At 48.8% G+C, this 23,711-nt stretch overlaps 1 protein-coding gene across 2 annotated transcripts in view; it reads left to right on the plus strand.

Moving 5' to 3' along the window:
- Positions 1-1,884: 1,884 nt before the first annotated feature.
- Positions 1,885-23,711, plus strand: part of NIM1K (NIM1 serine/threonine protein kinase) — a 40,872-nt gene continuing 19,045 nt past the window's right edge. For both annotated transcript variants that reach the window (XM_037038517.1, XM_037038518.1), the window contains exon 1: positions 1,885-1,974. The gene's annotated coding sequence lies outside the window, so the exon portion shown is untranslated. The remainder of the gene's footprint in view (positions 1,975-23,711) is intronic.

Consider the following 23,711-nt stretch of genomic DNA (forward strand, 5'->3'; position numbering starts at 1 on the left):
GGGAAGGGAAGACTGGAGGAAAGGCTCTGGTGTGAGAAGCAGCCGGTCCTAGCAGCCTGGCACCGAGAGAAATGAGGGGGCCAGGGAGGGGGGATGTGCCTGGAGTGGAATCTGGCCAGTGGGCTTTCGAAGCTGTCTCTGATGCTGAGTTCTAATTTCCCTTTTCAGTGGTAGTCTCTAGAACCTTTGGGACCCCCAGAATCTAGCGTGATGGGAGGGCCTCTGCCGGGTTTGGTGTTTGAAGCTCTCAGATTCTAGGCTATCTCCTTAGGACATCCTATCCCGTGTATTGTCGTGTTATAGAATTCAATGACTATTTAACATTATGTTGTTTAAAATGCAAAGTCTCATCCTGTGTTTTATTGCTTTAAAAGAGAGAAGAGACTGATGGCATGTATTATGTTAAAGATGACTCTTCTGTTAAAAATCCACCTGACCCTTGAGAAGAGGGCCACCCTTCAAACACCCAGGCAGAAGACCTCTCCACTCTCGTGGACCGGGAAACACTCATTGTGGTTTCTCTTGATTTCCTGCCACACTGGAGGGCCGGTCTGTGGAGCTGTCCAAGGTTTTGTTTCCTGCCCTTCCTGCTCCCGGCCCCTTTTAGCATCATACAAAGAGGCAGCAGAGGGTCGTGAAGAAAACAGACTCTGGAGTTGCACTGCCTGGGTTTGAATCCCAGCCCCAGCACTAGACTTCGGTGTGACTTTGAGCAAGTCAAACTACCTTCTGGGCCTCAGTTTCCCCGTCTGTCAACATGGAGATGGAAACAAGATTAACCAGCTTGTTAGCTTATTTTGAGGATTTAATCACCTCTGTGAAAGTACTTACAACAGTGCCTGGCAAACAGAAACAAAACAAAACACAGGAATCTTTGGATTCCCTGGTTTCTACCGTAAAAGGATTTTAAAGCTCTGTTATTTCTCTCCTCAGTATTCTTGCTTTTGCACGTGTTGCACGGTGACGACGAATACAGGATCCGGGAGCATGGGGAGGAGGAGACAGTGCTCGCTGAGCTGGGACCTAGGGTGGCTGGTCTTGGTTCTGCCATTAACCAGCTGCGTGACTCTTGCTAAGTTGACTGACTTCTCTGACCTCAGTTTCCTCCTCTGTAAAACGAAGGACTTGAACGTCAGTAAATAACCTCTCAGCTTTGGGTAGTCTATGAATTGCATTCCGAGCTCTACACTCAAGTCGATGCCTCGGCTTCCTTGTTTGTAACCTAGAAAATATTTAACACATTCATTAGCCCAGGGGAGGAGCTGGGGAGCAAACCGGAGGTCGGGGGCCCACTGCCTAAGGGATGCCAAAAGAACGGCCTAACGGCTGCGAGGAATCCGCGCAGAAGGCGGCAAGAGCACTTCTTTCTGCAGAGCTCGGGCCCTGCCAGACTCACCCGGAGGGGCGGTCACAGTGTTCACTGGCGTCCCCTGTTCTGTTGGGGCCTTGCTGGGTGGCGATCTCCCCGGGACGCGGAAACCTTTGACCCAGAGGCTGGGGCAGCTCCATACGAGGCGCAAGTTCCTGGGAGTTGTGTCTACCCCCTTTCGGTTGTGTCGCCGCTTCCCGTTTTTGCTCTGGGAGGGTCCTCTCTGCGGCAGGGCCAACCCCCGCCCCCCTCGGGTGTCTGCGACCAGTGCCCGGGAGCCGGGCGCCCGGCTCCCTACCGCCCCTCCCTCCTGGCTGCCATAGAAACCGGCCTCCCAGCGCCCGGCCCGCGTCTCCGATTGACCGCCCCGAGCCCCCTCCCCCGGGCCAGCCCCCCGCTCCCGATTGGTCCTTCGGGAAACGCTGCGGGGCGCCTGGGTCCCCAGCCGCGGAGCCCAGGCAGGGGCCGGAGGGCGGGGTTTGCCGCTGTGGCTCAGGTCGGCCGGCCCTGACAGCTCGGGGAGCCCCGGGTGCTCCTGGTGCCCGCGCCCGCGGCCGCTCCAGCGCCAGCCACGCAGCGGAGCCGGAGCCGGGCCCGCCGGGAAGGTAAGGGAGGGCCGCGGGGCTCGCCGCCAGCACCCCCATCCCGCCCGCGCTTCCCTCCGCGGGGCTGCAGACCTGGGGGCGGGTGAGGCTCGCCTGTCCTCCCCGCCGCTCCAGGGCAAGAGGAGACACACTCCTGGAGGAAGGGGGGTCGAGTTGGGTCAGGAGAAGGTGAGGCGCTCCTGGGGGCGCCCCCTCCCAGGCCCCCAGGCCCATCAGAGGAGAGGACGTCAGGGCGGGAGACGACCGAGTCCACGTGCCCCTGTGGCGCCCACGGGTATGGGCGCGTGTGTCCCCCGGTCCCCGGCTGTGCGACGCCCCTGTCTGTGCGCGCGCCGCACGTGAGCGGAGGAGGGCCGCCTGGCGCCTCGCCTCAGCGCGCCCCGTGCCGGCCCGGGTCTGCAGTTTGTGACCAGGGCTGGGGACCCGCGTGAGCCCGGCGAGCAGTGGACGGGACTGGCAGCGAGGGACCGAGGCTCGGGGGATGACCCTGCCACCACTCCCAACGCGACGACGCCCCCTTTGGAAAGACCGCACTAGTGAGGCAGAGCCTCGTCTTGGCTTCCCGGATATCCCTCCGGAATGGTAGGGGCGCCGAGACTCGGTGGTACGGCCGGGAAAGGGCAACGGGGTCTCGAACGTGCCCTTTAGGACCGGCTCTGTGTACCTTGCACGACATCTGGGCGGGTGCAGAGGTCAAGACCACAGCGGACGGTGCTCTGAGCCCTCGCGGGGCGGCTAAGATTCAGCCGTCTGCACTCTTTCTTCCCTGTCCCCTCGCCCTCCCTCCTCGTCCGCCCGCCCCCTCCGCCTCCAGCCCCGCACCCCCGCTTCGTCCTCCTGAGTTCCGCAGACAAGAGGGCTCTGTCAGAGCCACCCTGCCCCAACCCTGTTCCTCGTCTCGCTTCAAAACCAGAGCGAATGAACCACATTCTAAGCTCTTACTCGCGCAGTTCAGACAAGTTTGGAAGTTAAACAAATCGCGTTTGCACTCGTGGCCACGGGAATCCAAAAGGAAAACAAACTGAACGAGACCGAAGAATCTCTTCCAAGTCAAACCGAGATTTCGAAGGGGAATCCGAAACGACCGTCTGTTTAGGGCAATATGCGGAGGGGGGGCTACTTTGTTTTTAATGTATCATTCAAGCTCGCACCGTCAGTATTCAATGGGATTCACAAAAGCGCTTCAAAAGATCGTTTCTGCTAGTGTCGCAAAGGCACTTCTAATTTTTGGTTGCCGTGGTAACTGAAGAAGTCGCCCTGCACTGTGGAGACGCTGCCTGGCTGGAACCAGGAGCTGCTCTTGGGGAGCTCTTCTCGGGTCCCCTTCAGTTACCATGGTAACAATGACCGAGCTCCGAAGATACTTGTTTCTTTTCCTTGAAGTTCTAAAAGCCCAAAGCCTGTTGTTATTGTGGCTCTTGCTGTTTTATTTGATTTTATTTTTCAGAGTTTGACATTTGTAACACAGATCTCCCCTCTCGACAACTGAAAGTGAACCCCGCCCTGCAGGCAGCCCGCCCTGCCCGAGGGGCTCTGACTCCCCCACTCCCTGCACCAACCGAGGAGGGAGGAGGAGAGTGCTTGACGTTAAAGGAATGCTGGCCGGCCACCACTCCCTCCCCGAGTAGCTTTTAAACGCAGAATCGTAATTAGCTTTCTAATTAAGAGGTGGGGGGGGATATGTGGGGGGGTGACCAGAAGGAGGCGAAGGGGGGAAAAGCAGAGTCCACCTCTCCATGGGCTAGTGTTTTGTGTGCTGTTGAACTTGCCCAGTAGAGCCCGCATGGATTTATTTTTGGCCTGACCACCGTTCAGCGGTCAGGCTGGAAATACCTTCAGAGAGGCCTCCTTCTGTGTCAGGAAGAAATGCAGGCTGGATACTCGGCTGGAGGTCTGTGCTTTTCCCCTAATAACCTACCTACAGTGAAAGTAAAGCAAAGTAAAGGTTTGTGTGAAATCGACAGTTCCCAGGAAGGCCATAGAGCCCTCAGTACTCCTGGCTCTGCCTTGGATCTTCAGTTAAAATGGATGAATTTTGGGAGAGCATCGGTACATTCAAATTTAGCAAATTTCATAGGCAGCGGTGCCTTTAAAGAGCCATAGTTCTTCACACACCCGAAAGTCGTGACCAGTGGATCCTAGAAATCAGTTTTATGCCTTGATAACACAGGATTGGAAAATTCCAATACCCCTAGACTTACAGTTTAAAAGAAGCAAAGATTTTTGTCTTAGTTGGTTAATATTTTTGGTCAAATATGTAGCTCCATTTTGAGACACTTAAAAATTAAAATATTGTGAAATCCAACTTTCCTCTTTGAACCTCATTAAACTATTTCTCTAGGGAGAAAGGAGCCTTCATTCACCGGTTGATTTTCTTTCAGTTGTTGAAAAGACAAACTTCATAAAATTACTCTCTGACAACATTCTGTTGTTGTCATTTCTTATTGTCATTATAGAAAAGTTCTGTAGAATTGAAGTTATAAATTTCAAGAGAAGAAGGAAATATTCAAATTACTTGTGAAGACAATAGTCTCCTATTTGAATTAAACAGATCACAGCTCTTAAATGATTTTCTCTTAAAAACTTCAAAGATAGCTCAGCCATTATTTTAAGCATCCCAAAGAATATTAACCACTTTTACAGATGGGTGAGTTTCATTCAAAAGACTCAAGTCGTTTCGGCTAGCCGCTTGGAAAAGTAAGAGGCAAAATCATGCAGATCGGCCAAGACTTAGAGAGTGTGGAGATGAGAAGAGAGACAGGGTGGACATGGCAGGAAGAATTTATGACCAAAGAGAACAATAAAGCCAAAGAGAAAAAGAATTTGAAGTGAGGAGAAAATGTACAGATTAAGGGAGAGGAAATAACAGAGAAAAAGTCCAGTGTAAAGAGAGTTGCACAGAAGAAAAGAGAGAAAGAGGAAGGAAGGAAGGAAGCAAGTTGGAGAACAGGAAGCAAAAAAGAACTGTACTCATCATCTTCCATGAACAAGGAAGAACTTGATGCTTTTCCAGAAAGCCCCCGTACCCCATTCATTCAGCAAGATCCCCCGAGGCAGAGCGGGTCTGGGAGGCCTGAGCAGCAGACCTGTATGCACTCTGCCTGTATGCTCGCTGCTTCCCATGGCAGTGGTGTGGGCTGGGGCATCGTCCTCAACTTTGCCAAACTGGCTGCTCACCGGACCTTCCTCCTTCCAATCTTCCTTTTTCAATATTTTATTTATTTATCTTTAGAGGGGAAGGGAAGGAGAGAGGGAGAGAAATATCAATGTATGGTTGCCTCTGCTGAGGACACACAATGTATCATGTGTCCCCTGCCGGAAACTGGCCTGCAACCCAGGCATGTGCCCTGACTGGGAATCGAACTGTGATCCTCTGGTTCGCAGGCCCGTGCTCAATCCACTGAGCTACACCAGCCAGGGCTCCTCCTTCCAATCTTTAAGCCACCAAGAATGCTTTTGATATCTCTATTTGTGGGGACAATTATTTAGGATATTTTATAGACATACTTGATTATGTGATTGCATTTTTTTGCTTGAAAGGGAAAGTTTTTACTTTTTAAAAAAATTTTACTTTCTAAAAGTTGCTGAAAGTTATCAAAATAATGCATTCATCTAATTTTGTGGATTAGAGCATGTTAAAAGATTCTAACAAAAGCAACAGCTCCCTCCTTGGACACAGTCACCCTCTGTCCTTAGCTGTTGAAAGACTTACCTCCCTATTTCCAAACAGTTTGCTCAGATGGCCGGGCCTTGATTTAGGCATACGAAGAATCTATGCACGTTCCCTTATACAGAGGAGGACATAGCTCTCTTACTCCACCCCCTCCAACTTCCCTCCCTTTATTTATTTTTAAAAAATATTTTCTTTATTTATGTTTAGAGAGGAGAAGGAGGGGAGAAAGAGGAGGGGAGAAACATCAATATGTGATAGCCTCTTGCATGCCCCCACTGGGGACTTGGCCCACAACCCAGGCATGTGCCCTGACTGGGAACCGAACTGGGGACTCTTTGGTGCACAGGCCGGCACTCAATCCACTGAGCCACACCAGCCAGGGCCCCTCCCTTTATTTTTTTGCAGTTTGGTCTGTGGGAGGAAATCCGTCAGAGCGTTATTAACATAACCCTTATTTGAAGATGCCAGAACGAGAGAGCTCCTAGGAGTACCTAGCTTTGGTGTCTAAATGTTTCTTGGGCCTTAGCCAAAGCAGCCAAAATACAGCTGGTTTCAGAAATCATTGGTCAAGTATGGCTCTTGAAAGAGGGAGGAATTGTTCTGGCAGATTAGCGGCCACTGCTTGGGCAGTTTGAATTTCATACAGGGGAATAAGGAGGCAGAGGCAGGGGTGGGAGTCTTGGGCCAAGATGACTGTGTGGAGGCCAAGGGCTTGCACGCGCCTCCCCGGAAAGTTCGGACCTGCACCGGCTCTCACATGTGACACCACAGTTTCAATGGCAGTCACACTGAGTTTACATTTTGACTGCAGTTGTTGTTCACTGCAGACACAGGTTGTGAACTGTAATTGTGTTTCTTTCACTGTACAATTTGTTTGGAGAAAATAATTATTATTTTCACTGGTTCCGTTTTTAGGACCCTATTGCTACTCCTTCCCACCTATGCTAATGGCTCTGTAAAACATCTCTCCTTGGTGCTTTCAGACCGCTGTTAGCTCCTCCGCACCCTACTCCGGCCCTCCGAAGTGGAGCTTCAGTCCCACGGGCCGGCTCAGATCTGTGCTGGCCTGATGCACACTGGCATTCTGAGATTTCCCTCCACTTCCCTTCTGGGCTGGTTCCCTGCCCTCCCTCTTCTCCGGTTTTCCTCTTTCTTGGTTGAGGCCCTCATTTTATGGAGTATCGGCTTTACTAGCTCCTTGAAAAAGGGTTCTGGGAAGGAAAGTTTGAGACCTTGTACATCTGAGAATGTCCTTATTTTACTCTCACGCTTCATTGACGGTTTGACTGAGTAGAAGGTTCTGACCTGGAAATTAATTCCTGCAAATTTCCGATGTCGTTGGTTCGTTGTTTATAGCTTCCAGCGTGGCTGGAAGTTTAGTGCTGTTCTGATTCTTGATTTTCGGCATGAAATGTATTGTTTTCTCTCTGGAACCTTAATTCTTTCGTTGTCTCATGAATTGCACTAAGTATGAAGTATGAGTGAACGTTCTATGCATTGTGCTCATCTACATAGTGGGGAGAAAGTTGGGTCCTGCCCTTCTGGTAAATGCATGATGTCGACACACTTAGAAAAGTATTCCTTTTGTTGGTTACTCTTTCTTGTCACATACTGATTATTGTTGACTTCATCAACTCAGGACTTTGAGCTTTGAATAACTTGGTTGCTGCCCCTTTTTTGGCCTTCCTGGGTTTCCCATCTCCTTCTGGGAGATCTGGCCCATTTGGCTGTTCTACAATGCGTGACAGTCACCAGCTTGCTCCACTCACACAGGACGTATGTGGCCAGAAACAGCCACTTAGCAATGTTTTCAGGGTTCTGGAATGAAGCTGTGAGCAGCCCCAGTGCAGACCGTGCCTCTTCCGAGCACCTCGTGGGGTCACCAAGGCAGATCCGTGTGACAGGTTTGTGCGGTGTCACATTGCCTGTGCCAGAGAACCCAGGTCTCCTGGGAAGCAGAGATGCTGCTGGGAGGAGTGTGGGCTGGGGGCCTGCTCTAGAGGGAGAGACTTAGAGGATGATTTGAGCGAAGGAGGGGTGTTTCCGTCTTGCCAACATCCAGACTTCCTTAAAGGTCATTCTCTTCGGATAGCGCATCGAAGACATGTGACCACCATTCTGCGCGACTACTGTCCGTCAGAGTAAGTAAAAAAGATGTACCCGAGCTCTAAAACAATTGAGTTTATTAATATTTATAGAAAAGAGGATGTCACATGTCTAAAGGATACAGCAGTGCTAAGTGAGTAAACTCTTGGCTTAAAACTGTTTGTTTCATGGCTAGAATATTCAGTGAGAGTTGCAAATCAGTGAACTAACCTTTTTGTTCAATGCCAGATTATTTGGTGAAAGTTGCCCATCACATCAGAGGCAAAGATTCAAGTACAGAAGATTAATTCCATTGTTGGCTCATAAAATACACTCTGATCAAGTTAACCATGAAGATTTTTTTAAAACCTCTTAAATGTTTCTGGACTTCAAATTTAGGCCAGTACCCCTGGGACATAACCCACAGCTTGAGCACCCATAGAAGGCAGCGAGCTAGGGACTCCCTTCATTTGGCCTCACATTCAATGAGGAAGGAGGGAGAGCGGGAGCAAACCTGTGGAGTGAGCCAGCCTGCAATGACTGCCGCGCCATCACTAACTGATGGGGTGGCCGTAATGCCCCTTTGTCAGGGACAGCTCTGGGGTCCCCCTGTTGTCCCAGGGTTGCCATTAATGGTAACCCCTTCTTGCAAAATTGTCCTGGTTTGAATGACAGATTCTCTATGTTCACCCTGTGTGCTGAGTTGCTATTTATTGTAGGCTCTCGGCGAATAGTTATTCATAAGGAAAATGGAATGCGACCGTAAGATAAGTAACCAGCCAGGATTCCGTGTGATGAGAGCTTGTGTGGCCCAGGCCACAGACATGCTGGGCTTACAGCAGGGAGAAACGTGCGTGCCCTGACCAACGGGTTGGGGAGCTGGTCTCAGTGGAGATGGAGCGTGGAGCGGGGGATGTGACCCCAGATGTGAAAGATACATGGACTGGGCACAGAGTGAAAGTTGAAAAGGCACACAGTTTGGGTGCCAAGGAGTTTTCTTGGAAAGACTAACCACAAGCAGCTGTTAATGCTGCCTTTGCTGAGTGGCGAACGCTTTCCAACGCGCGGTGCCATGCTGAGACATGATTTGGCTTAAGCGCATTCTGAGCACTCGTGGCACAAAATAAAAAGCCACTGACACTTATTAAGCCAAATATATACTTCTTGCCATCATAAGCAACTTACCACTGAAATTTTGCGTGCGAGGAGAACCATGGTTTCCTAAATTATTCTCTTATGGAGCATACGTGGAGTGTGTGTGTGTTTGAGCTATTTTAGTAACAAATTCTTCTCTGACCAAGAGAAAATATTTACATTTTCTAAATTTTCTTTTGAGGTAATATCAAATAAAAAAATATTTACTTAGTTGCTTATTTATTTTTTTCTTAGCTTGGTTTTTAAATCCTATCCATTTGGTTTAGGGACTCATTCATCCTGTTGAGCTGCCTGGTGGGCTGGCACGGCGGAAGGAGATCCACTGAAGATACTTGGTTCTAGTCTCGCTTTTGCCACTGACCAGCAGGTTTCTTTACCTCCCCAAATCTGTTTCTCCAATACACCATGAGAGATTCAGTAACGCTGCAGCCTTGCCCCTTCGCGCTCCTACAAGTCCATGAATGTACCCCGGTCAAGGTCATTGACAGAAACTGTGAGACAGCCACTGGCTGGCAGCCTGCGGTTGGCTTGGCTGAGGGATGTGTTGAGAGGTAATACTGCAGAGGGGAACTGGGGTGGGGCCATGAAGGGCCTGAGTATGCAGCTTGTTCGTCCTTCCGGTGGCCCAGGGTGTCCAGAGAGCACCTCCAAAGTTGAATTTCAAATGGATCAGTGTTTCCCTATCAGCCTTCCTCACTGTCCACCCTTCACATCCACACGTGGTGATTGGGAAGATGAGGGTATAGGATGATCTTAGCCTTGGTCTTCAGTGACACATCCTTGCTCCTGGTGACCATTCCTAATTCTTTGCCACCCTTCTGAGTCTCAGCCTTTTCTGGGCGAGTAGAGAGAAGACAATGTCAAGGTGATATATTGCAGTAGGGTCTTGAAGGCTAAGACAAGGAGCAAGTGTGTTCCCGTTAGTTAGGCCCCGGGCGCTAAAGCCAGTGGGGATGAAAGGGCATTTTATGATAGGGGAGGTAGGCTTTAGGAATAAAGTGCATTATTGATTCAGATCTCAGAAGTTTCCTTCAGGGCTGGATATTTAACTGTGAGCCTTTGAGAGGAAAGGTACCGAGGGATGCCTGGGAACCCTGGGCAAACACTGACTCCCTAGCGTCCTAGAGGTGGGATTTAATTCGCTGCTAATTAGTGTTGATTTTGGCTCCCTGGGGTGAGGGAGAGAGTAAACACAAAGAAGGCAAGGGGTTGGGAGAGAGGCAAAGGCATGGGCCCAGGTGCATGCATTTGTACAACCACTTGGGAGGAATCGAGAAGTACAAAAACAGTGTTGAAAATAGAGCAGGAATTATTTCTCATGCTTTAAAATAAAGCAAATTCTGCTGGAAGCTACTAACATGTCACATCTTAAAAATAAAATAGGAGGGAAGTAGAGTTTTTCTGACTCTTACTGTGCTCACTTTAAGGGTTGTTGTTACTGTCCGTGGGCTGGAGAGAGTGCTGGTCTGTAAACATTCCAATGCTCAGGATTCAAATAACTTTCTTAGGAATGTCTTCCCACATCGAGGTGTGCTTCACTGGGCACCTTGGAATGCTATACAAAAGCAACGGGCCGTTTCACCAAACCCACGATGGTGCAGAAATTTTCTAGCCGGAGGTGCTCTGGTTGGGGGCACCCACAATAAACCTGCCCTTGTTTCAGATGGAACACTTGAAAGGGTTTTTGTTCTTGTTTGGTTAAATTTTGCCTTTTCTTCTTTATTATAGAACAGTCATTTTTTAGTGGGTTGGGGTCTTTTTCAGCCAAGGAAGGATGTTTACAACAGAAACATCTATTTCAGTATCTGCTAGACTCCACAGTACCTTTTAAAACACCTGTACAATTGGAATCAATTCGGCCAGCATTTATGGACTCTGCTTGGGTCCTGGTTGCCCAGAATCCTGACATTAGTAAGACCAAGGACCTGTCTCACAGAAACCCATACTCCACTAGAGAGGAACGTATATACTCCACTAGAGAGGGCAAATATATACACGAGTAACCCAGACACCAGATAGGACTTGAAGACATTGAAGGAAAACACAGTTTTCATGGGGGAACTACCAGAGGAAGAGCTGAATTTTGGTTGGAGTATCAGAAAGAGAAGAGAAGGGAAGGGACAGGAAGGAAAGGGAATTTAAGCTAAGTTTGAATAATGAGTAGAATTTCAACCATTGCCTGATTGAAATGAGAAAAAGAATGGAGTGAGTCTCTTACACAACAAAAATTTTACAATAATACTTGTGCTTACCAACACTCCTGTTTAAATTCGTTGAATCATTTGTTCACTCCATGAGCAGCATTGAGTGCCTATGATGCTGAGTGCCAGGCACTGTTAGACACAGGGATGGGTACGGCGCCCTCCCTGCCCGAGCACCCTCATTGGCCAGATGGGTAGACAGATGCTCATGCAAACAATTCCACAGAGGGACGGATATAACTGAGCAGAGCACCAAGTGCTCTGAGAGCACCGTGGACTTGAGGAAGTCAAGGAAGACCTTGCAGAGGGGTAGAGCTTTGAGGGGTTCCTGGGGGAGAGGGTCGAGGAAAACAGTACACGGGGAGGGAATGTCATGTGCAAAGGCACAGAAGCACGGAGCGGCGTGAGATGTTTATGGGATCTCAAGTATTTTGATAAGCCTTAGATGTAGGGTTTTAGGGGAGGGGGAATTTTCTTTCACCCTGTTAGAGTCCCCAGCTAGGTCTGAAAGTCAAATTGACAGATACAGAGCAACAGGAGAAAAGCAAACATATTTATTTGATATCAGTTTTGTGTAACCCAGGAGCCTTCAGAGGGGAATGACACCCCAAAGAAGCAGACCTGCGTGTCTGACGCTGGTGTGGTGGAGCGTGGAGCGTGGAGTGTGGAGCGTGATGGAGGAGCAGGCTGGGCCAGAGGGGAGGAGATCAGCGTAACAGGCTGGGGAGCCTGGGCAGAGCCTGGGTGTGAGGGTTCGTCGCTGTGCTTCTTGGCCTTTGGAGATGAGGATGTTCCCTCCTTTCCTCCAGGTATAGGGAGGGCACCTCTCCCCTGACAGTTTTATAACAGGAGTCAGTGAAGGTGCGTGAAGGGAGAAGGAAGTTCGAGCTACCCTCCTGCTTCAAATAACACACCACAGTGCCATAGTCTGGGGTAGCATGTCCTGAACCCCAGCTGGAGTCCGGTAAATAGGGTCAGTGGAGATGAGACTAAACATAAAATCAAGTACCAGGTATTAAAGAACTTTCTAGACTAAGTCCTGGAGATCAAACTTTATCCTATAGTCACTTTAATGAAGGATTTTTTTTTTTAAAAACCCTGCAGGACGTTTTCTGGAGAATGAAGTTGAGCCAGACAGGACAGGAAGTAGGACCACCCATGAGAAGGCTGTTTCAGCCGCTAGGTACAGGGGTGCTTCAGCCCAGCATTCCTTATCAGCCCCCACACGCAGTTCAGTATTTAAGCAAAGCTCACCGGAAAACAAGTCTAGTAAAACCTGAGTTCTGATTTTCCTTATAATGGATGTTTAAGTGCACCAAAAAAAAAATCAAATATCAAAATATTCAAGACTTCTTTTGCCTCCTTCTTGGTGCCCTTGGTGCTGACGCCATAGAACATGCGCATTTCACCTGTTGTGGGATTTGGCCCTGCCTGGCAGACCTAGGGATTATGGGTAAAGGATGGGGTGGTGTTGAAGGGGGAGGACCAACAGGAAGAGGTGAGGGGACCTAGAAGCCTGGGACAGTGCCTGGATGCCTGACTTGGTCATTGCAGTGTGCCTGCCTCCTTTGGGTCTCTACTGCTCCCCGTTCTTGCCAGGCCTCCAGCCTCCTCTGCGCTTAGTCCGGGCTTTAACAGGCGCTTTAAAACGCCCTCGCTGGAGGCCCCAAAGAAATCCCTCCGAGATGTAGTTTCAGACTTGGCCACCCTCAGCACCCGAGGCTCTGACACACCCTGGCTCAGGAGGGCAGCTCGCGGGGCCCCATTCTCTTCTCCCATCCCTTGTCTTTCCCTAAAGGGTGGCTGGCTCCTCCTTGCAAAGCCCCCTAGTCCCCTACTCAGGCTGGGACCGGAGGAGGAGATGCTCCCTGATAGAGACACGGCTTTATCCCAAGTCACAGGTAATTAACCCGACACAGGTCCCCAAATCTGCCTGGGAACAGATTCCAGGCAGCAGCCAAATGTGTTCCTGGGGTTGAGATTGTTCCTGAATGTTCTGGGGCGTCAAGGACACAGCTGGGAAGGGAAGTTTCTCCATGGTCCCGGGCCTTGTGTTCACACTGTTCTCTCCAGGAGTCCCAAAGCCCCAGTGTCAAGATAAACACACATGTGACTTCAGGACGCATAGCAGACAGTCTCAAACGCAGCTCTAGCGCCCTCTGCACGCTCTCCCAGGTCCTGCGGAGGGCGCAGTGTGGCACCGGCACCCAGGCCCTTTGTTCTCCTCTCCGATTTGAGCGCCCACCTCTGCTTGGGAGCATATTCTCTGGGCCCAGGATGGCTGTGCCACCTTTCAACCCCTTGATGTGTATGGTGCCCGGTTTCATTTTTCTCTACGCCACCCTCTCTCTGGATCCAAAGCTTGGAAAATCTCGGCTTTAAAGGGCTGGACTAGACCGTCTCGGGAGGGCGGGCTGGTTTATTGTACTGGGGCTCAGTCACATTTACACACATGGCCGTCAGAGACAGGCCTGGTTCCCTAGAGGTTGGTGGGGAAAAAATGTATGTTTTTACCCTGTAAGACCCCGAAAATCTCTGTTGCAATTACAAATGGTTGAAATAGCAACAACCAAAGCACATGGGTAACATGTGAGAGAGCTGCTTGAATTCCTCACCTCCACACCAGTTTCATTCCCTCCTCCCTGGCAGCCGTTGGCACGCAGGCATCCAGAACTTTCCTGCGTTTGGCAGGTGCCTTTCCTTATATTTGCGTAGATCTCCACGCAAATGAATGATGACTATTATGAAGCTCTCAGAAGTGTGCCCACTTTGGGGAGCTCACGGTCAGTTCCCCAGACCCCCCTTATCTTTACAATGATACATAACTCATCAATTCAAACTGAAGGAGTGCGGGCAGGGTGGGAGGCGGCGGGTGGGCTGAGAGTCACAGCAGAAACTTCTGAATCTTTGCATGTTCCATCTGTGCTCTCTCTGCAGTTTTATGCACTTAAAAACCTCCAGTCTCTAGAGCTCAAGCTGCGCTCAGGAATGGCCCTGTGAGACAAGACAGCTCGTCACCTACTTTCACTTGCTTCCCTGGGGGAGTTTTTTCGGCCAGAAGTACCAGGTCCATTAGCTGCACAGAACAGTGTGCACGAGGTTCTCCAAACTAGCTCTCAAGGCCTCTTGGCTCCCTGTGGACGGCACTTAGCTGCCTCTCCAACAGCCTGTAATCACATCTGCCATTAGCCCCAGATGGGTTCTGCATTGGGGAAGAAGGAGGCTCTAATGACATTTGCCTTTCTCTTTGGACACAAAGGTCATCTGTGCAGACGCCCAGCAGTTCTCAGAGCAGTGAAGGCACAGCCAGACTTGGGAAGGCCCTTTCTCTTCTCCAGAAGAGCCGTGTCTTTGGTTTTCCCAAGGCAGTGGGCCCGTGGGACCGTGCCTCCAAGACTCCTGTTCTTTAAGGGATTTATGTCGTTCTTCACCAGGCTCCCTTTGGACGGAAGGCCAGTTGGGTTTTGATGTATTTTCCCTTCATGTACAGTCTCGAAGGAGTTCATTTTTCTGCCAATATTTGTTAGAAAAGAAAACGACTCTTTGATCCTGGTACACCTATAGGTATAAACCCACAAAGAAAAGTAGATACTTTTTGTTACCCTTTTCTTTCCTGAGAGTCTTTAAAAGTGTAGAAATGCTTTATTTTATATGAACTAAAATGCTCTTTTTCTGAAGACCTGAGGAGTGGTTTCCTGGGAGGTGAGTGGAGGGAATGTCCTTTGCGGAAACCAGGGAGTTGGCCCCCTGTTTGCTCCGGGCTGGCACTAAGCCAGCCTCCTGTGAATTTTGAATTGTTTGCAACAGCAGAAGAAAAGCTGAGACACCTGAGACACCTGAGGCAGCGGCAGAGGTGAAAGGGCTGCTTTTGCCCCCCTCTCGGGTGCAAGATTTGGGTTTAGAGGTGAATACCGTCTTCAGACCAATGCATTTGGTACCTTAAATTGATGCAATAAAGGTATCAGACATTCGGCAGAAAGGTTGGCCCTTACTGAATGAAGGCTTCCTGGAGGAGGTGAGCAAGGACAAAGTACTATGGGAACCCAGGGCAAGCCCCGCGGCCTCTCTGGGCCCTCGTCCCCCAGTGTGTGAGGTGAAGAGATGAGAGGAGAGCTGAAGGGTCTTCTGTTTCTAACGTTCCGCGATTGTGGAATTCTTTGTTCCAGCCCTTTTAGACAGCCTGGTCAAAGACCTGTAGGTGAGATCCACGTAAAAGTCTGAAGCGGAAAATGGCTGTCGAAAACATGAGCTTGGATGAAAGACCTGAGCCTCCAGAGGTGTGACTGGAAGCAAAGGAACACGAGTGACGTAGAATTAGTTACATTTAATTCAAAATCATGATTAAGGTAGGAAAAAGATTTGGAGGCAGTTAGCTGGGTACTTTGCCTTTAGGGACTATTTTCTAGTGTAACATTTTAAGTCCTTTAATTATTTTAAATGCTTTTTAACAGCTTTGTTGAGATATGATTAAAATACCATACAATTCACTCCTTTAAAGTACACAATCCAATGGCTTTTTGCATATTCACAGAGTTGTACACACTTCACCGCAGTTGATTTTAGAATGTATTCACGTCACTGAAAAGAAATGCTGTTCGCCCAGCTAGTGTTCCCAAATGCACCTGGCCTAGTCCCAGTCAACCGCTAATCCACTTTCTGTTTATATAGATTTGTCTGTTTTGAACATTTCACGCAAATGAGATCATACAACATACAGCCTTGTGTGACTAGTTTCTTGGACTGAGCGTAGTGTTTTCAAAGTTTGTCCATGTTGTAGTGTGTATCAGTACTTCATTTCTCTTTATTAATGAATTGTATGAATTACCACATTTCATTTCTCCATGCATCAGCTGATGAACATCGGGCTGTTTCTACGCTTTGGCTAGTATGAATTATGCACGCTGAACATTTGTATGTAAGCTTTTGAGTCAATGTGTGTTTCATTGCTCTTAGGTATATACATACCTAGGAGTGAAATTGCTGGGTTACTTGATACTTATATGGAACTATTTGAAATTCTGGCAGATCGTTTCTCAAGGTGCTGCACCATTGACATTCCCCCCCACCCCCCACCCCGTGCAGGAGGGTTCCAGCTTCTCCATGTCCCGGCTAACCCTTGCTGCTATCTGTCTTTCCTATGCTAGCCCCCCTGACGGGGTAAAGCGCTGTATCACATGGTTTTGCATTCCCTGATCGCTGATGATGTTGAGCGTCTTTTCACACGCTGTCATTTGTATGTTTTCTTTGGAGAAATGTCTATTCAGATTCTTTACCCATTTTAAGTTGGGTTATCTTTTTCTTATGAGTTGCTTTATTTATGGATTCTAGACACAAGTCCCTCATCAGACACATGGTTTGCAAAAATCTTTTCCCATACTCTAGATTGTATTTTCAGTTTCTGGAGTATTTTCTAGTGTCCTCTGGAGCATAAACATTTTTAAATTGGCGATGTCCAGTTTATTGATTTTTTGGTTGCTTGTATTTTTGGTGTCATACTCAATGTCAAGATTATGCCTGTGTTTTCTTCTAAGGGCTTAGAGTTTTGGTTCTTACATTTGGGCCTTTGATGCATTTTGAGTTAACCTTTGTCTGTGGTGTGAGGTAGGGGTCTGGCTGCATTCTTCTCCATGTGGATAGCCCTTCCATTATTTTTTAACTGTATATTTCTACTTACTTTCTGAGCAGTTGCTCTAAGGTTTAAAGTATACATTTTGACCTATCAGAACCTAGTTTAGATGTATAACTGAATTCCAATGAGATCTAGAAAGTTTATTCTTTTACAGCTTCATTGCCTTTGTAGGAGACCATTCTGTGTGGCGTGCGCCCAGCCCCCAGTGGCAAGCATTTACTGCAAAGTGACTTCCTAAAGTCCATGCTAAACCTTCCAAGGATGAGTGTAACCTGTCCAAGCACTTTTGCCTTTTCATTTGCTAATATCCTTCTTCTGAGAGGTGATTAGCAGCAATAGCTTCCGTGTTTTCTGTAAAAGGTAATCACCTAAAGCAACCTATGCATAGTAAATGGGGACCTTCACATAAGGTGCTGAGAAACCCAATAAAGGCTGGTCACAGGAAGGGCTGTGGCTTTTGCTCCCCTTGAGAGAAAAGCCATGCTGTCCCTTTTCCTCCACTGGACTCGGTAGTCCATGTGAATGTCTCATTTCATCCATAATGATGTGGACACTGCGGGCCGGTGTCCACATCAGTCTCCCCGCTTACATGTGCTGTTATTCTCATAACATCTCTATACGTTAAAAATACATCATATTGTTTATAACTCTGACATATAATTTTACATCTTTTGAAGAAGATGAGAGAGGAAAGGACAGCAAGTATCGATAGTCCTGGGCTATGATAAGCCCCGTGAGTGTAGAATGTTCTCTGCACTGCTTGGCATCGTGTCCCCGGCGCCCAGGACAGTGTCTGTCACACAGAAGGCACTTACTTGGTGTATAAATAAATGAATGATGAGCTCCACACAGGTAATAAGTGAACTCCCAGATGGGGAGTCCCAATGAGATGTGGCAATGAATAACGAACAGACTAAGAGAATAAGGTTGTGTGAGTTGTGCTGACGTCGAGGGAGCAGTGCTGTGTTGGCCTATAGTAGATGCTCAGCAAATGCTGAATGAATGGCCAAAGCATCTGTGGCTCGTGCAGATCTTGGAGGATGAAGCAGGAGAGTGTCTGTCTTAGAAGCCCCTGCGCCCCCCAGACACCCTCTGCCTCTACTTGGGCCCGTGTCTCTGTGCCCGTACTTCCTCTGGGGTTCTCGCCTCGTGCCCCCCACCCCCACTGGGCTGTCAGCTCTCTCTGTGGGGTCCAAGCAGGATGTCCAGTCCACGAGGGATGAGAACGCAAGTTGGTTAGGTCTGAGCAGAGAGAAGATAGGAGACGTTCAGCACTAACCGAGTTTGTGGGATGGAGGGCAGACGGTGAGAGACCGAGGCCACTGAGAGAGAGCCGGGGTTAGTCTCCTTTCACTCACTCACCCATATCGTTTGTGGAGAGCCTCCTCTGCACTAGGCTGGAGATGCACAGAACAAAGTGTTCAACCTTCCTAATGCCAAACGCCATATCCTAGACACAAAAAATCACTTCGTTGTTGAACGAACATTCTGGAAATAATTACACAGCCCACTGTGTTTGTTAAGAGGCTCCAGACTGGAGCCTTCCTGCTTGGACTGGACTCACAGCTGGCCAGTGCCTGACCTCCTGCCGCTCAGTCAAGCTCCCTTCTCTGTAAACTGGAGTCGTTAGCGCCTCCCTCCCAGAATTCTTGTGAGGGTTAAACGGGTAGCACACGTAAAGCACCAAGAGTAGCGCCCACCACATAATATCTACTATTATTATTCACATAATAATAATTATTTTAAAAGGCCAGAATTGTTCATTGAGATTATCCAGTAGATTTCAATAAAATTTTAGGTTTCCCATTTTTCCTGGCTACCTACGCATTTTCTCGGGGTATGCATGCATTTATTGATTTTAGAGCTTGAGCCATTACGAAGCAACAACCCTCTTTTTTTCACATTTGTTTCATTTTGTTCAATGATTACTGTGATGAAGAGCTAGCTGTGCTCTACCTTTGAAAAACCAGCACCACCCCAGCGGTTAGGGGCTGAGGAAGCCCCTGAGTGGATGATTCTGGGGGAAGTGAGTTTCTTCCTGAGATATCAGCGGGGTGGCAGGTCCGTGGGCTCAGAAGTCAGAAGCCCCAGAGGGGATGGGGCCAGTGGAAATGGAGGAGACGTTTGAGACACAGATGGAAGGCTGTTCTGAGGAGCAGCATCATGAAAGACTCTTCTTGAGGCTGAAGAAACAAGTCTTTGGAAAGCCGGAGTAGAAAGGTTGAATGGTGACATCCGTCGCTCTCCCACCCCTCCCCCGAGTCCGAGTGTTCCGTGACCCGCGTGCATGGTGTGGGCACCACGCACACAGTCCACTTGTGCGATCAAGGCTTGTGTTACTGCAGGTCCTTTCAAGTCAATTTTCTCAGTAAAAACCTAGAATGTTCTTCAGACACCGAACGTGGATGGATACCCACTGTTCTTTTTTTTAACATTCGATATCATTTTGTTTCAGTTTCAGGTGTACAGCACAGTGGTTAGACAATCACATACTTTGCAGAGCGTCCCCCTGATATTTCCAGCACCCACCTGGCACCACATGTAGTTAATCACGATGTTATTGACTCCGTTCCCCCTGCTGTACTTTACGTGCCCCTGGCTGTTGTGTAACCGCCCATCTGTACTTCTCAGTCCCTTCCCCCTGTCACCCAGCCACCAGGGTCCCTGCTGTTCTCAGCTCAGGAGCCAATCACCTCCTTCAAGTCAGGCATGCGTGGTGAGTGTCTGGGACGTTGAGTGGGCCCTCAACAAACTCAGCAAGTGAAGAGGGAGTTGATGGCACGTGATAGGCGTTTCATGAGTGTTTGTCAAATGAATGAGTGATGGTGGTGATGGGGAGTGAGAATAAATTTATCATGAGTAGGAGTGTCCTTTAGATTTTTTACCGTGAGGGGGCTCGACTCACACAAATCAGAAAAAATACAGAGTCAGATCAGGAGACATAGATCCTCTCCTAACCCTTCTGTCAGAAAACCTCAGATCTGGCTTTCTTTGTTGGGGAGGGGGAAAGCCCTGGGCTGTAATATTTCAGCTGGTCCTTGGAGGCCATGGGTTTTTAACAACCTCATTCACATTAACACTGCAAAGGTCCAGAAGGGGGCAATGTGACACTTGAACTTTGGGAGGAGATGCCTGCCCCACTCACCCACAAATGTTTTGGAATCCACCCTGCGTTGTTAAATAGAGAATCTCAGAGGTCAGGGCTGGCAAGATCTTTAGACATCGTGCTGTCCAGCACTTCCGCTTGCTAGTAAAGACGCTGAAGCCCAGAGAGGGGCAGGAACTTGCTTAGATCACACAGGCCTTTAGTGGGAAGGCCGAACTCCAACCCCATTCTGGTTGAAACCGTCCTTATTCTACGCCCCACTCAGTGGTTTAATTAGGGAGAGTCTCCCGGAAAGCAGAGTTCCTCAAAGTTGTGTTGCACACCAATAACTCTTAAAGGAAGAGAATGTCACAACTTTCTGAGTGGGTGGGACTGAAATTATTTTATTACAGACAAATGGAAATAAGAATTCTTCATTACCGATACTAAGAATGTGCAAATATAAACCTTCCTTTAAATTGTCTTTCCTCGTTGCTTGTATACATCTATAAAGCAAAACAAATTTTACCAAGTGAAATACAAGCAAAACTTCAAACCAATGAAATTTAGATTAATAATATTACTCAAAAAGGAGGAATGGTATATTTTGTTGAAAATAACTTTTTACTCATAAGTAAATTAAGTAAACGGATGACATATTCATTTGTATCGCCTTAGTTTCTTTCATATGACCAGTCCTCAATAAGTATTTGTGATTTTGCTTTGCATGAAGGTATAAATAACTGGAAATATTTTGATATCAGAAAACCAAAATCTGAAGTCTCTTCAATTGCTAATCGATTATTATTCTATCCTTGACCTGTGCACTTTCTTCTGTCTCTCTATCTACACATTTCTAATTTTAAAGTTATTATGCACCTCATAAGACATAACCATACGAAGTAAAAGTTCGTGGTGTAAACAGTATAAGCGTCGTCACATACCGCTGTGCTGCACCAATGTTAGCTGGCTGTAGAAAGGTCAGAACAACAGAAGCTTACCAAAGTGGAATCTGCTTCTGTCACATCATAACATAAGTCAGCGATCCAGGGCTGACCCGCTTGGTGGCTGTGACCTAATGGGGTGCAGTCTCCTCCCCTCTCTTGGCTCTGCTCCTTCGCATTCATGCTTCCACCTCCGTCTCAGATGGCTGGTTCCATCCACAGGTGGGCGGTGTCTCTGCTCCAGATGGCCAGAACAGGAAGAAAGAAGAGGTGGAGGGTGCACTTCTTTCCATCAAGGGCAAGACCTGGAAGTTGCATTTATCACTTTGGCTCATAGCCCGTGAGCAGAGCTCAGATCCACGGTCAAACCTACCTAGAAATAGCACCTGGGGAATACAGCAGTTGGACAGCCTTGTGCCCAGCTAAAACTTTTAGGCTCTGGAATAGTGGTTTTCCAACCTGGCTATACAACACGGTCACCTGGGAAACTTAAGACCAAAAAACACACCCACCCCGAAACCAACTCAATCGTAATCTTTGGAGGCAGGGCGTTTTTTTAAAGCTCTCTGGTGGTGTTGATTCTGGTCAAGTGTGAGAAACTCTGCTGTAGAAGAAAGAGCAGGTGAGGGAGGTGACTCCCAACTGAACCCCACTCTGCACCCCCACCGAGTGCCATCCAGGATGTGTTCTCCCAGACCTCTCTGCGTGAATATACAAATAAACGCAGATGTACATGTGTACGTCTGCCAACACCCAGGAGTGGCTCCAGAATTTCTGCACAGGTGGGTCTTGGGACAGTAATGCTACTGGGAAAGCGTGAGCTTCTGTTTGTTTGCACGGCACCTGACATCGATTTAAGGTAACGTGAATTGTCTGTACCCAAGGAGGGGTCTCTGGTGGAGAATTCGAGGTGGCAGGAGAGCTGAGGACTGCCTAAGCCTCCTGCTGGTTCAGTCCTGCCAAGTGTCTTCTAAAGAATCATTTGTCTCTTGCCAGTGGTTGGAAACGCCAACCGGACTGCACAGCACAGGTCCGTATCTATGAAAACCTTGTTTTTGATCATCTCCATCTTGCTGGTCCGGGCTGCTGTTGCACACCGACACTCGGCCCCTCTTTCAGACAAAATAACGTCTCTCCTGTCCCCTGCCACCCCCTCACTTCCCTCCGCTGCTGGGTCGACCTTTAAGGACTGTCAGATGTGTCGCTTCTCCTGTGCGAAGGGATCACTTAGGAGGCATGACAGGCTCTGGATGCAGGTTCCGAGTTCCACTCGAAGTTTTCATGGTGTAAAAGGAAGAGCGTTCGTTCTGCAGCAGTTTTCCTGCCCCACGACCATGACCGTGGCCTCCAGCCTGCCACTGTAAGACTGTCTTGGGTTCCTCGCAGGTGAAAAGAAGGTCTTTCCTAACATCCTCTCGGGCCCTCGCGTTGTTTGTGGTGAACGCGCTGCCTTGGAGTTGCAGAAAGTTACGGGGCAGCAAAAGAGCAGTTTCTGCTTTGACTTGCAGATAGATTTAATCTGAAAATAAACCGTGAGCTGCAAATGGGCAAGATGGTTCCTGCTGGGTGCTTTCTAAGCCAGTCACGTCTGAGGAAGAAGGCCTTCTGCTGTCCTGCTCAGGGCCACCTGCACGGGATCCGCACCGTGACTCCACTCTGCCTCTCAGCGTAGTCCCTGTTGGTTCGGAGGCTGGCGCAGTCCCTCAGAGAAGATGAGCAGACTGGTGTTCGGAAGTGAATTATAATTGAGATTAAAATCTTTGTGGGGGAAGCGCCTGGGTTTCTGCCACGTCTCTGTTCGAACGTGACTCCATTCTCCTCCCCATGTGTTTGAAATGTCTCACGTTTCGTGTTTTGTCAAGTTGACTCAGACCCCCAGTCTCCACCCTCATGGAGCCAGTGGTCAAGATATCTTTTAAGAAGGGCAACATTTAGCCCTGGCTGGTGTAGCTCAGTGGATTGAGCGCTGGCCTGCGACTCAGACGATCACGCTCAGAGGATCGCGGTTCGATTCTCAATCAGGGCACATGCCTGGGTTGCAGGCCAGTTCCCTGCAGGCCAACTCCCAGCAGGGGACGCCCGAAAGGCAACCATACATTGATGTTTCTCTCCCTCTCTCCTTCCCTTTCCCTCTAAAGATAAATAAATAAAATCTTAAAAAAAATACTTAAAAAAAAACAAAAAAAAAAAGAAGGGCAACATTTAAAAATTTTTTATTTTTAAATTATAGTTAACATACAACATTATATTAGTTCCTGGAGGTGTACAATGTCGTGACTAGACGTTAAATACCTTATGAAGTGACCATGACGAGTGTGGCCACCATCTGCCCCCGTCTAGTGAGGTGTGACGGACTGTCTTCCCTGGCTGCAATGCATCTGCCCGGCCACTCTGTAACCGGCCCTCGCACCTCTTGCTCCCCTTCGCCTGCACACCTGTCTCACCCATCCACTCCCTTTCGCCTGCACACCTGTCTCACCCATCCACTCCCCTTCGCCTGCACACCTGTGTCATCCATCCACTCCCCTTCCCCTGTACACCTGTCTCATCCATCCACTCCCCTTCAGCTGCACACCTGTCTCATCCATCCCCGCCCCTTCGCCTGCACACCTGTGTCACCCATCCACTCCCCTTCACCTGCACACCTGTCTCACCCACCCACGCCCCTTCAGCTGCACACCTGTCTCACCTATCCACTCCCCTTCAGCTGCACACCTGTCTCATCCATCCACTCCCCTTCAGCTGCACACCTGTCTCATCCATCCACGCCCCTTCACCTGCACACCTGTCTCATCCACCCACTCCCCTTCAGCTGCACACCTGTGTCACCCATCCACGCCCCTTCAGCTGCACACCTGTCTCATCCATCCACTCCCCTTCAGCTGCACACCTGTCTCATCCATCCACTCCCCTTCGCCTGCACACCTGTCTCACCCATCCTCGCCCCTTCACCTGTACACCTGTC

The sequence above is a fragment of the Sturnira hondurensis genome, unplaced genomic scaffold, assembly GCF_014824575.4.
Source record: "Sturnira hondurensis isolate 20B ecotype Veracruz unplaced genomic scaffold, ASM1482457v3 Scaffold0024400, whole genome shotgun sequence".
Lineage (NCBI taxonomy): Eukaryota > Metazoa > Chordata > Mammalia > Chiroptera > Phyllostomidae > Sturnira > Sturnira hondurensis.